Below are 13,590 nucleotides of genomic sequence, written 5' to 3'. Positions count from 1 at the left end.
GATGGGACAAGATTATTCCCCGCCTCCAGCAATGATCAGCAAAGGCCCATCAGAGCCAGCTGCATTCCACCCCCTGCTGCCTGTTGCACAGCTCCTGTTTTCTCATCTCTTCTCCTCACACCTAACAAGGACAATTCATGCAACATACCACCCCTACTGCTGCACAGCTCTCGCTCTCTCTCTCCCCCCCCCCAGGTCCTCCCTTAGGAAATAGTAAGCCTAAGATTCTCATTCAAATGATTGCTTAATTCATATTATTTTCTAGGTTTTGTGTTGCTCTCTCCCATTGCTTTATGTTTCTGTGTTTTGCTTTGAAGTTCAGAATATCCATAGGAAAATAATGATACGCTGTGAATGAAGCACTGTACATTGGTCAACAGATTGATTTGTTTCTGTTGCAGTCTTGATGCTGTAGTCTTTATTATTGTTTATGCTTTACTCCCTGACCCACTGGGGTTGCTAATGTGCAAATTCGAACGTTGATTGGATCGCCAATTAAAAGGAACACAAGCACCATGTCGTACACATATAATAAAACTGGTAATTTTATATCTTGTCTGCTGATGAAGATAAAAGATGAGCTGCCATGTTGTCAAAGAAAAACAGAACAAAACACCCAAGCAAACCTGAACCAGGAAAAGAACAAAATACAGCCTTGGTTTAAATATACCTATATTTGCCGAAATAAAATGCCTCATAGATCCAGTTACAGAAGTCCTAACCATCATAGCTGTCTTCCTGTGGGTCGTTGTGTCTGACTGTTAACCAGAAGGTTGGTGGTTTGAGCCCACCCAGGGATGGCTGTGGGCAGGATTCCTGCATTGTAGGACTAGATGACCCTTGGGGTCCCTTCCAACTTTCTGATTTTCTGATTCATTGTACTTTGTAGTACCCATATACACAGCTATCACTAGCAGCAATAAATGACAATTCACAGGGGAGTCACTGAAGGTCAGAACACTGTACCAAAGTGCCACTTCACAAGTATGACTTCATTAAATCCATGTGCCAGCCAATCTAATCCAGAATGCAAGCAAAGCCAGCAAGAGAAGGGCCCCACAAGATAGTATCTCTGGCACCTGCATTCCCGAGACATTTTGCAGACCATTTGGTTTTATTTAGATGGTGTTTTCAGTAGCATGGCATTTCTCAATGCTCCAAACCCCGTTTGGAGAACAGGCAAGGAAAGCCATTGATTACTGATCAACAGCTTTTGATGTGCATGCTTTTCTCCAGTCAAGCTCTTGGTCACCAAACTCTGGCAGAACATGGTTCCAGCTTGCTTATAAAGACGCTCTTGAAATGCTGTGAAATATCTTAGCCACATCTCTTTTCCTTGAGGCTATATGTTTGCTCTACTAATGGGAGGGAAGGAAGGGAATGACATCAGTGATGCATGAATGGGAGATTGTTCATGTACCAGGTTACATCATCTTTTGATATGCAGCATATGTCAGCAGTGCTGAAAGGCAGGTAACCCAAACCCTAGAGGCACCTGTGGCAAATGTACCTAGATGATATGACAGCATAACCTTATGCTGATAATATTCTAAAGTTGGGATGTGTGGGTAGCTATACTTGCAAGTATTCTAAATGCAAGACTATAGTAACAATAGTAAATGGTTTCTGCAGAAAGCCCAACAGTTTCTATTTTTCTCTCAAATATCTTAAGCAGAATTGAGGACGACTTGTAAGGCAACATGTAGTTGGCTCAGTGTTATTTCAAAGTAGATTTGCTTCTGCACTAGCCCTTTTTCTCTGGAATTGACACCCCCCCCCCCCATTTAGTTATCATAGAGATTCTGCACAATGTTGTGGTTTAATGCAGGGCAATGGTCTCCAGATGCTGAGCTGTTGGACTGCACCTTCCATCATTCCTAGCCATGCAGCCAGCCATTGCATTTCAGTCTTCTTCATATTATTGTCTTGTCTTGAGCAGCGCTGACTTCAAACATTTGATATCTCATTAAAGGTGCTCTTAAAATAAAATAAAATGGCAACCTCATTCAAAATATAAATGTTGGTAGTGAAATCAGCATTTTGGGTAGAGATATGGTAATATCTGGTACAAATGTGGATTGTTCATTTATTTAGGAGAATAATATCCTCTCCTTTGATTGAATTGATACACAAAGTGGAGCAGGATATATACATGCATACGCACAAATTCAAATCCACACAGTCCAATAACCTTTAGCTTCCTTCCTAGAGGATTGTGCCAGAATTAATAAGATCACAAACTCGGTGATAATGTTCTCATTTCCCTTCCCTTCCTCTTTCTTCTTCTTTTCCTTTCCTGTGTTTGACAACTTTTTTAAAAAAAGGTGAAAAGAAAACCTTATCAAACAAACAAACAAACAAACAAACAACAGCAGTGCCAAAGTTGGAAATAAGATTTGGGCTTGTATTCTAACTTGGGTATATATTAAATTATTTGTCTGCCACAGTAACAAATGTAATAGGCTAATTAGAAATACAAGTAGCTAATACTCTGAGTTATTTTTACAGAATCTGTGAAGATAAAAAGCTGAGAAGGAAAGGCAGAAATCATTTTGTTGAGCTTATGTTTCCCATGAAGACTTTTGATAAAAAAAAGTTCAATGGAAAATGGGGAGGAGATGCTTGGGTGCACTTGCAAGATTGCCTAGCCTGCTAATCCTTCATATTTGGCTGGCTCCAGCTTTTTTTTCTTTAAGTATTGAACACATGTTCTGGTACTGTTCAAAGGCCTGTGAGAGTTGGGAGTTGATCGAAAGCTCTCAATTCCACTGAAGTGGGTGGCCAAAGTGCAGGCGTTCAACAGCTGCACCGAGCCTACTGATCTTTGTCATTTATGAATTATTTTGCATGCCGTCTGGAACCAAAATGGTGCTGTAGTTTTTAATAGAGGCAGTTGTTTAGGTACGTAGCCAAAGAAGCACATTTTGTGCATGTTATAAAATGATCAACTCTTCAAAGGCTATTTTTTCCCCTCCTTTCCTTTTTTTAATTTTTGCTTCAGTGCCTTCCAGCTAGAATTCAGATGCAGATGTCTAAACTTTTAAGTGTTTTATTTGAATTGTTTTTCCTAAGTTGCTACTTTATGCACTTGCGGATGAATGTAGTGGAAAATGTGCTGATCAGGAGAATTCGTTCACTGGCAAGAACACCTCCTTCCATATCGAGCTGCCTGTGCTTTCAGATCAGCCCATGGGGCCTCCTCATAGTCACTACATAGTGGGTAGGAGCCCAGGAAAGGGCTTTTTCAGTGGTGTCTCCTTCAATGGGAGACTGAGCCTTCAGGGGTTTGGTGAAGACTTTTTCAAAGAATGTTTGGAGTAGGTTGCTGTTCTGGTTGTCACAGTTGCTGCTACTAGTAACTTTTATTTGGTTGTTGTGTGTTTCTAACAAACTGCGTTTTTATGTACCTTGGTTCCTGAACGGCTTAGTTGTCGGAACAAATTGGCTCCCAAACGCTGCAAACCCAGAAGTGTGTGTTCTGGTTTGCAAACATTTTTTGGAAACTGAATGTCCAACGCAGCGTCCGATTGAGTGCAGGAAGCTCCTGCAGCCAATCGGAAGCCGCGCCTTGGTTTTCGAACAGTTTCGAGAGTTGAACAGACTCATGGAATGGATTAAGATTGAGAACCAAGGTGCCACAGTACTTTTATGTATTTATTTTGTATATAAAACAACCTTTGCAAAGGGTGGTGTGTAAATATTCTAAATAAGATAAAAACTGCAGTTAACTCATGTACATAAAACCCAGCTAATAGACCATCCACTGTATTTTGTAACTGAAGCTCCCAAGGAGTCTTGCAAGGCCTCCACATTTACAAAGCATCACAGAAGTCCAAGCAGGTCATACTTGTACAGGATGTATCGCACAGGGTAGTGTGCAGCAGAGGTTGTGAACCTTTCTAGACTCGAGGGCCCATTTGCAAGCAAGAAAAACTGTTGTAGGCAGCGCACACACACTGCAACTGAGCACACACTGCAACCCACCCCATTGACTACAGTAGGATGCTTCTTTTAAGCCAAATTTCAGTGGAGGGAGAAAACCCTGTGAGTGCCAGGAACCATATTGGTGACTCTTGCTGTGCAGAATGTTCAGTAATCCAAGCATGATGCATTATAGTAATTCAAGCAGGAGCTAATCCAAATACAGTGGTACCTCGGTTTACAACCACAATTGGTTCTGGAAGTCTGTTCTTAAACTGAAGCATACTTAACCTGAAGCGAACTTTCCTATTGAAAGTAATGGAAAGTGGATTAATCCGTTCCAGACGATGAAAAGCACCCCCTAAAACAGCAATTTAACACGAATTTTACTGTCTAATGAGGCCATTGATCCATAAAATGAAGGCAATAATCATTGTACTGTACTAAAAAATAAATCAGACAGTATTTTAGGTGAAAAAAATTAACATTTATTTCTTACCTGGGCTGATGATACTCATTGTTTGGATGGAGGCTCAGGGTCCTCTTCCACAATCACAGTGCTTTCGCGGAGGTCGGGCCTTCGCTCCAATGCCTCCCAGAGTGAAGGCCCGGCCTCCGGGAGGCATTGGAGTGAAGGCCCAGCCTCCGCAAAGGCACCGGAGCGTCCGATGCCTTTGCGGAGGCCGGGCCTTTTCTCCAATGCCTCCGCAGAGGCCGGGCCTTCGCTCCGGGCCTTCATTCCGGGCATTCACAGAGCCATGGGAGCGCCTCCGCAGCTGCGGCCTCCGTAGGCCTCGAAAACCTTGGTTTGCTTACTTCCGGGTTACAATCGTTCGTAAACTGAAAATTCGTAAACCGAGGTGTTCCTAAACCAAGGCTGTAGCCGTGGTTAAGTTTCATTGAAGATGTGATGTAGCTGTTGCACTAGCCAGAGATTCTGAAAAGGGTCAAGGCCCCTTTAATCCATTTCGACTTCCAGAGACAGATCTGGCATAGCCCCCAAACTGCAGTCCTAATCCTTAGTGCAATGCCATTCAGCCAAGGCTGAACACAACCTCCAAAGTTAGAAAAACCACCCAGTAACAGTGCCTCTTCTTCTTGTGTAGGTTAAGTTTATGCTGATTGGACCTCATTCAGCCCATTCATGCCTTTGGATGCTGCCCTCAGCTGCAGCCTTCCCTGATTCAGATGAAAAAGAGAAACAGTGCTGGATGTTCTACATATTTATGATATATCACCCAACTTCTCCAGATGACTGTCATCAGGGTTTTCATGTACATATTTCATAGCATGGGGGACAAGATGTAGCCCTGCTCCACACCATACTGTAGCTGCCAAGAGTCACCATTGGCACCGCCTTCTCAAGACTGCCATCAACATGAGAACTTGACAGCTAGGAGTCAGTTGCCATCCCAGATCGTCTATCAGAAGGATACCACGGTTGCTAATATTGAAAGCCACTGAAAGTTCGAGGAGACTTAGCAAGGTCAGATTCCTCTTTTTCTTTTTCCAGGATAGGTTATGCACCAGAGTGAACAAGCCTGTTCCATGCCAAAGCCAAATTTAAATGGGCCCACCCAATAATTTTCCAGCAGCCACTGCCATGAGCATCTTGTCCAAGAAGGAGAAATTTGTGATGATATTTAAGGGCAGCATATCAACCATTTCCTGCAATGAGGCATTGCATTCTGTGTTAAAAATAAAATAAATAAATTATCTTCTGCATCCAGTTGGTCAGTCCTCTCCTGATAGATGTTTTATATGAGCCAGGAATGGCAAGGGTCAAGCAAATATAGATGGAAAGCTGAACTCCTTCAAATACCTTTTCAGTGTCCTTAGGCCTCAACCACTGGAATACATCACAAAAAAACACCTGGCTATATGGTGCTCTTGTAGCTGCTGATTGTACTGTAGATAACCTGGCACCCCTGGATTAGGAGCATGTCACATTTGTCAGCCTCTGATAATTCAGTGTATATGTTAGAATATATGCAAAACGAAATAAAACTAAAGTAGTGGCACACCCCCATGGCCAATTAGCATGCTAATGCATTTCATGTTGCAAGGATTCCAGGATCTGGGGTGGTGGGGTGGGAAACCTCATGGTTCATTCACAGCTATTAAAATAGGAGAGCTAGTGATCAGTAGCAACAGAGTTTCCATACAGAGGTGGAATACAGATGGGGTGTGTGTGGACATACACTCACCATAAAGCAAATTATTTCATTGTTGACATAGGCAATATGTTGTTAAAAGCGAATGGCTGTCATCTGTTAGAACCTGCAAGGAATAGTAGAGGGTAATAAATTGCCGAAGAGGCAGCTCTCCGGTGGCATGCCATACCTTTCTTATTTAGCACGAAGGGGAAGAAATTAACTGCATGCTCTTATACATTGTCTTAAGATGCATATTCAGTGTGTGCCACAGTGGCTCTTTGTGGTATATAATGGAATATCTGCTGTGGCTACGTAGTTAGAGTAATAGGTTTCCATTGTTGCAGGCAGAGTAAAGGTTCTGTGGAATTACAGCGCATCCATTGAAGCAATTTCTATCTTAACAATAGCCTTCCTCCGTCTTACGATTCAACATCAGCAGCAATGTGGAATACCAACAAAGCACACTTCAGTGTAACAGTGGAGTGGCTAACCCTTGTAAATGTTCCTTGAGGAGAATTTTGTACAGTGGTACCTCTGGTTAAGAACTTAATTATTAATGTGACAATGTTCTTAACCTGAAGCACCACTTTAGCTAATGGGGCCTCCTGGTGCTGTCGCACTGCCAGAGCATGATTTCTGTTCTCATCCTGAAGCAAAGTTCTTAACCTGAGGTACTATTTCTGGGTTAGCGGAGTTTGTAACCTGAAGCATTTGTAACCCGAGGTACCACTGTACTCTGCATCTCGTGGGACCCCCATGAGGTTTGAAGGATGGACGGCAGATGTTTGCTTCGCCAACTAGCATGTCAGGGAGAAGGTAAGCTAGGATTTTCTCCTCTAGACATGTGTGATTTATATCTACAGGGAGACACATACAATCTCCCATTTGCAGGCTGAAATGGTATAGCCCAGCAAGAGGGGCTCATATGATTCTTCTGATTGTGTGCTTCAGTTCTTAAACATACAAGACTTTGGGGCAGAGTACATTGCATTTGCTAGGAGAATATTGCCCTAAATAGGTTTTTATGCTAACTAACTGGTCCCAGATCTGGCCCAATATATTTTGTTGTTTTCGGTGGAGCAGAAGATGGTGACCCTTCCCCATTCAAAGTATGGAAGCTGACTGGACTGTTAGGTGAATTTTGATTCAGTGTTGTTGATGGGATCGTGCTCTCCATCATGAGTCTGAGGCAACAATGGTGTGCAAAGAGATGCAGTGAAGCACACATATAGCTCTGTTCTCCAAAGGAAGGATAGACCAGGGGACCTTAGGAGTAACAGCCAGGAGCTGCTGCCATTGTGCCTAGGCATCTGTTGCCTGAGATATGGACTTAATGTTGTCCAATGGTAGGGCTGGCCCTGATAGATATGTAATGCATTTCATTATTCAGTGTGTGGATTGCTGCTGTCGTTTTCTGAATCTCTGCACTCACACACTGTTTTCCTGATGGCACCAAGTTGTGAGGTGGAAGTGTGGTTTCATAATGTGATGAGGAATCTTGTGGAAAGTAGTTCTACACATTATAGCAAGGTCACATTTCTGTAAAGGGGCGCAACTTTTATCTTGTCTATAAGTAAAAGTAGAAAAGAGTGAGTATTGAAGGAATATTTAAACAGGAAAATAGTGGTTTTGCACTGAACCCAGTGCTGCTATTTGCTCTGTTCAATCAAAGATTACTTGCAAAGATTTCCCTCATTTTCAGAGTTGTTCTCTCCCCCCCCCCTGGTGTTCTGAATGTTTAGGCTGTCTCTTCAATCAGTAACTGAGCCCAAGATAGAATCACCAGCACCACCAGCACAAGAACCTATCTTGTGGATGATGGAGACCTAAAGGAAGTAGCTTATGCAATCCAAAACCAAAATGAAATTGAAGAGAAATATAACATAAAATATGTGCAGGTAAGCAATTTATTCCCTGTTGTTTTATATGATGTATATTTCTATTTGTTAATAATACAGTATGTATTATTCCGGCAAGCACTATCATACTATGTTTCTTGAGAATGATTTAATTCCTAGATTCACTGTGTGACATTGGACAAGTTTCTGTCTCTCAGCATCAGTTACCCCATCTGTTAACTGGAATACTAAAAAGTTTTCATGGTGTAGGTTTTGAGTAGAGAGGGCCTGTTTAGGAGGAGAACCACCCACATTACAGTATAAGGATTTTAGCTGTGCAATCCCATAGATTTACTCCAATGGGGGAAGGGCCTAGAGGCCGTTTCCTGACACTTTTCATGCAAAAAATTCCAGGTGTAATCCCTGGCCCTACCTAAATCTCTGGAGAGCTGCTGCCAGTCAGAGTTGACAGTGCTGCGCTAGATGGACTTAATAGTCTGACTTATAAATACAGTATTTTTTTAACAACACAAAACTGCTCATTGGTTTGCAATGTAGGCCCTGTATTATTCTTTCTTTCTTTCTTTCTTTCTTTCTTTCTTTCTTTCTTTCTTTCTTTCTTTCTTTCTTTCTTTCTTTCTTTCTTTCTTTCTTATAAACCTATATCCCGGGGACACGGGTGGCACTGTGGTCTAAACTGCTGAGCCTAGGGCTTGCCGATCAGAAGGTCAGCGGTTCGAATCCCTGCGTCGGGGTGAGCTCCCGTTGCTCGGTCCCAGCTCCTGCCAACCTAGCAGTTTGAAAGCACGTCAAAGTGCAAGTAGATAAATAGGTACCACTCCGGCGGGAAGGTAAACGGCGTTTCCATGTGCTGCTCTGGTTTTGCCAGAAGCGGCTTAGCCATGTTGGTCACATGACGTGGAAAAACTGTCTGCGGACAAACGTCGGCTCCCTCGGCCACTAAAGCAAGATGAGCATTGCAACCCCAGAGTCATCCGTGACATGACTTAACTGTCAGGGGTCCTTTACCTTTACCTTAAACCTATATCCCACCCTTCTAGTGAGTTTGCATCAATTAATAACATTCAGCAATTGAAAACAATATAATCAAATAATGTTAATAATAACGGTGTGAAATATGAATTGCTTTCTTATGAACTGCACAGGCATCTGAAACAAGGCATGCTGTCTTAATGTGTGACAAACTTGTCTTAGGTAAGAAGGAATGTTCTTGAGGTTCCAATGCATGTTTCCATGATAGATTTGCTCCTGCGACATCACACAGGCAATTTAAAATGCTGCCTTCTAATCAGCTCTATTAGCTATTCCCTCTGAAGTGTGAGTCCCTTGCAAGTCTGTCAGAGCTCAGGTCTCTGTGAGCTCTCATGGCTCATCTTTGACTTATTAAGAAATTATTCCTCTGGGTTCTTCATTCCACTAAAACAGGTCTGCTGGTGCGCTGAGATTTGACGGGGCAAGATTTGCCACTGACGACGGGTTTTAGATCCTGACATTTGGTAACCTGGATGCAAGCTGACTGAGAAATTAATTTAGGTGCTTTTATTAAAATGCACGTGTTTTAAAAAGGCACGTAAAGTCAGAGCTTTAGGTTATAAAATGGATAACATAATAAAAGGCTTGTGTGATCAAGGATGACCAAGACACATTTTGTATTAGGTGGGTCAAAAACAAGGTCAAAATAATGAGTCACTCTCCAATAATTTATATAACACTTTACAAAAGTGCATCCGGCTTCACATTCATGAGAGCATTAATTTTTTCATTAACCTAGCTGTGCCAATTGCTTCCTATCAGCTCTCATGGAGTGAGTAGCAACTGCTGCGGGATGATTAGCCAAATGGCAGGCTGCTTCCTATTTGCCTCACTTCCCTTCAAACCGCCTCCCATCGTAACCACTGTACTTGCTTCCCATCAGCTGCTGCTGTGGCGACTCTGCTGTTAGTCCGAGGAATGGTGTATTGCCCTTTTACAAGCTATATGTGGTCAGAGGGCAACTCATCTGGAGAATGAGCAAAGATAGGCTAGGCTTCCCTGCATTTCTGATCTTTTTCTCTGCTGCAGCTCAGCACATTAAGAGAAAGGGTAGATTGGAAAGCGTTGGGGCTTGGGAAGAGTAGGTTGTCTTACACTCTTTCCCCTGCTCTCCTGATTATATGTGTGCTCTGGAGAGCATGTGAAGTGCTTGCCCAATCTGGGGCCACACACATCAGTTGTATGGGTCCCAAGGACAGATTGCAAGATGCAATACAGCCCATGGACATCTTATGTGATGTGGTCCTTAGGCTCATCAAATTTACTTGCACTCCTCTGTTTTTTGGATCAGAAGGGGTAGGAATGTGACCTAGAAATTCTTAAAACATTTTTTCTTTCTTTCTTTCTATCTTAAACATATTTTCTTTCTTTCCCTTGGAAATTCAGCAAGCCTTCAAGCTTTCTGTGGCATTTGCCGGCTCCAAATTTCCAGAGCTATAGTGAATGTGATATCTAATAGAGGCTTACTATATTTTGTGAACAGACACAAGGAGGGGGATCTTGCTTCCTTGCCAATTGAGCAGCATGTGTTGTAATATTGTGGAACCATCACCTGTAGCCCCTCGTTCTCCCTGTCCTCCAAATATTTCATTCAGAAACATGGCCTACTCCTAGTTTATATGTTTGAAATGACATTGCAGGATTCCATGATGTATAAAGGTGCTGCAATGTTTCTGAGCAGATAGTAAAGCAGGTTGCCCCGATACCATTAACAATCTCTTTCCTAAACGACTATTGTTTGCTTATTTTTGAGATGACTTCCTTCAAAGCAGCTGCACGCATTAGCCAGTTTTACCTGCTATGCAAGATGTTGTTGTTTTTTGAAAGGAATTCAACATGTAGACTCTTCTGTGGTCCTCAAAGCCCTTCTGTTTCAGAAGGGGCTTACTATATATGTTCATGCATGGTTGAGGGATGGCGGGAGAACTATTCAACTATTTCCTCCTTCCTTATTTTACCTAAGGAAAAACACTGTGTGTGTATGTTAGAGGATGTTGAAATATGTCTCTGTGTGTAAAACTAAAATGTTTAGAAAATATTTGAGAAGGGGATTTCTTTTTGCTATCTAGTGGATCTTACAGCATGTGGCCAGATATTAGCATGCTTATGCAGCCCAGTCTTCCTCTTTTATTAACAGTCTTCAGCGAGTTGCACAGAGTAGCTCTAGTCATGTGGAACTGTTTAGAAATGCAAGCAGTGACAATAGGAAATGTCAAGCTTCTAATGGAATAAGTGCAGTAAAATTACAGGCAGCAAATGTTCATTAATAAATTAGAACCATGTTTTCTTTTTCTTCTAATTGCGTTGGTCTCTGGCGGACAAGTGATTGTATTTTTCAAGTAACTTTTATCATTTACCTTTCATTTGTCTGGGGGTGTAAGGGGCAATGGAAGCAAAAACCTATACCAAAACCCCTTCTTTTAATAATGTGCTGTACATTTAATACTATTCCTGCTGAAATGTAGTTGGTTGGAATTGCTTCAGGAAATGATAGCAGACGCGAGACGCTTGTGTAGCTACTTAAGGTGTGAACCAGGGGAACATCAGTGAAATATGAGAAGTAGTTGTAGGAAATCATGACTGCAAGTAAACACCACAACAAGGGCATCTTGAATATTAAAGTCTGCATGCACACTGCAACAATCTTTCTGCTGTGCAAGGCTATGCAGCTAAAAGGACAGATTGTGTTAGGAAGACTTAAGTCAGCATGGACAAATTTGTCCATTTTGATTTCTCTCACCTTCTAATTCTTTCCAGTTTTAAAATTGCCACATTTGTGCATCAGTTAGCATTAAAAAAAAGTCCTTATAGAAATTCATCAGCAGTATAAATTCCAAATTCCCTTAATATACACCTGTTTGGATGCATTTTTGGGGGGCCAAATATGCATAATTTGTTCACCTTTTCCCTTTAATATAATACATTTTGGTATGTTACCTTCCCACTATACGGTATATGCATTTTGATGCACACTTTGCCCTAGTACACATACATATTTTTTGGCTTGAGAATTCCATCACAAAATTTGCCAAAGCACAAATTTTGTAAGGTAGCTGTGTTTCAGTTTGTATATAGTTTCGGAATATGCCAGTTAGGTAGCTTCATATTAAAATGCAAACTAAGCAGAACTCTTTCCCCAGTGCTATACTTAAGATACACATTACAGTTGCTATATGAAACATCAGTGTTTCCCAAAAGTATGGACCTCATACCTGAATCTTTCAACACCTTTGTATCTGGATCTGGGCACTCAGGGAATATTGGCGGTGTTTCCCACAACAATCATAATGTGTAAATCTGCCCGTACTTACGTTCTGCATAAGTGTAAAGTTCTGTGGCATAAGCTTCCCTAATAAAATTAGCCTGAACTTTGCAGAGGGTTTTCCTAGCACCACATAGAATGTTTGGCAACAGATGAGCCACCCTCCTTGTTAAATCTGCTTGTTTTTATTCAAAAGGAGTGCAAGCCCAGTTCTCTCTGTGGTAATATCTTTCGATTTTAACACTCTGCTGAGCTGCTGAAAAGGAACGGGCCACCCAGTTCTTCGAAGGAGCAGCTGTAGCCCTTCGACAGACCTCTCAATGGCTGGAGAGAAGCAGCACACGTTCTCATTTGTCTGCATAAAACATGGGTGGCCAAATATCTCTTGTTTTCTGGAGGTGGCAGCTATTGTCCCCTGCTCCAGCTTTGCAATCTGAAATAGTTTTGTTTGGCTTCCCGTTTCTGCTTATTCAAACACATTTGGATAACAACAAGGATTTGCAAAGCAGCACACAGGATAGTGACCTCTTCCACAACCCCCTCCTTTTTGAAGCTGTTGTTATGGCTTGAATTGTCCTAACAGGGTCTGAAAGAATTGATCGCTGGATGCTTTCCTTCTTGTTCTTTGGCAAAGAACCACCATTTCATACCATATATTTATTGATGGAGCACAGTGGCGTGTTCCAGGTTGTGTGTGTGAGTGTGTGAGTGTGTGTGTGTGTGTGTGTGAGAGAGAGAGAGAGGATTAACACATGATATATGTGTTTGGGACGCAGGTGGCGCTGTGGTCTAAAGCACAGAGCCTAGGGCTTGCCGATCAGAAGGTCAGCGGTTTGAATCCTCCCAACAGGGTGAACTCCCGTTGCTCAGTCCCAGCTCCTGCCAACCTAGCAGTTTGAAAGCACATCAAAGTGCAAGTAGATAAGTAGGTACCACTCAGGCAGGAAGGTAAACAGTGTTTCTGTGCACTGCTCTGGTTCGCCAGAAGTGGCTTTGTCATGCTGGCCACATGACCTGCAAGCTGTTCGCTGGCTCCCTCGGCCAATAAAGCGAGATGATTGCCACAACCCCAGAGTCAGTCACGACTGGACCTAATGCTCAGGGGTCCCTTTACCCTTTACCTTTATATGTGTTTTTAGACATATTGCACGTTGCTTTAAGGAAACATGCTTTTGAAGAGTTTTAAAGAGAAACTTTTTTAAAAAAAAGGTATCTGAAGAAGTGTGCATGCACACGAAAGCTCATACCAAAATAAAAACTTAGTTGGTCTTTAAGGTGCTACCGAAGGAATTTTTTTATTTTTTTAAAAAAGAGAGCTTTGCAGGTGCCAGGTGTTGCCTCTGCATGTAAAGATCCAGAA

The 13,590-nt window shown here is 42.1% G+C and overlaps 1 long non-coding RNA gene across 1 annotated transcript in view; it reads left to right on the top strand.

Moving 5' to 3' along the window:
• Window positions 1–13,590, top strand: part of LOC118089812 (uncharacterized) — a 160,924-nt gene that overhangs the window by 140,227 nt on the left and 7,107 nt on the right. Inside the window, exon 5 of the long non-coding RNA XR_009558047.1 lies at window positions 7,820–7,975. This is a non-coding gene — a long non-coding RNA (uncharacterized LOC118089812). The remainder of the gene's footprint in view (window positions 1–7,819; window positions 7,976–13,590) is intronic.

Source organism: Zootoca vivipara, chromosome 8, assembly GCF_963506605.1.
Source record: "Zootoca vivipara chromosome 8, rZooViv1.1, whole genome shotgun sequence".
NCBI classification, from domain to species: Eukaryota; Metazoa; Chordata; class Lepidosauria; order Squamata; family Lacertidae; genus Zootoca; species Zootoca vivipara.
This window is presented reverse-complemented; position numbering and strand designations above follow the sequence as displayed.